The sequence below is a fragment of the Salvelinus fontinalis genome, unplaced genomic scaffold (genome assembly GCF_029448725.1).
Source record: "Salvelinus fontinalis isolate EN_2023a unplaced genomic scaffold, ASM2944872v1 scaffold_0118, whole genome shotgun sequence".
NCBI lineage: Eukaryota > Metazoa > Chordata > Actinopteri > Salmoniformes > Salmonidae > Salvelinus > Salvelinus fontinalis.
Window position 1 is genome coordinate 215,852 of NW_026600327.1, and position 893 is coordinate 216,744.

Here is an 893-nt window from a genome sequence, read left to right on the forward strand (position 1 = left end):
TACCTGGTAGTAATGAGACTGTATACAGGAGTACCAGGTAGTAATGAGGTTATATACAAGGAGTACCTGGTAGTAATGAGGTTATATACAGGAGTACCAGGTAGTAATGAGACTATATACAGGAGTACCAGGTAGTAATGAGGTTATATACAGGGAGTACCTGGTAGTAATGAGGTTATATACAGGAGTACCAGGCAGTAATGAGGCTGTATACTGGGGGTACCAGGTAGTAATGAGGCTATATACAGGAGTACCAGGTAGTAATGAGGTTATATACAGGATTACCAGGTAGTAATGAGGTTATATACAGGAGTACCAGGTAGTAATGAGGTTATATACAAGGAGTACCAGGTCGTAATGAGGCTGTATACAGGAGTACCAGGTAGTAACGAGGCTGTATACAGGAGTACCAGGTAGTAATGAGGTTGTATACAAGGAGTACCAGGTAGTAATGAGGCTGTATACAGGAGTACCAGGTAGTAACGAGGCTGTATACAGGAGTACCAGGTAGTAATGAGGCTGTATACAGGAGTACCAGGTAGTATTTAGGCTGTATACAGGAGTACCAGGTAGTAATGAGGCTGTATACAGGAGTACCTGGTAGTAATGAGGCTGTATACAGGAGTACCAGGTAGTAATGAGGTTATATACAGGAGTACCAGGTAGTAATGAGGCTGTATACAGGAGTACCAGGTCGTAATGAGGTTATATACAGGAGTACCTGGTAGTAATGAGGTTATATACAGGAGTACCAGGAAGTAATGAGGTTATATACAGGAGTACCAGGTAGTAATGAGGCTATATACAGGAGTACCAGGTAGTAATGAGGCTGTATACAGGAGTACCAGGTAGTAATGAGGCTGTATACAGGAGTACCAGGTAGTAATGAGGCT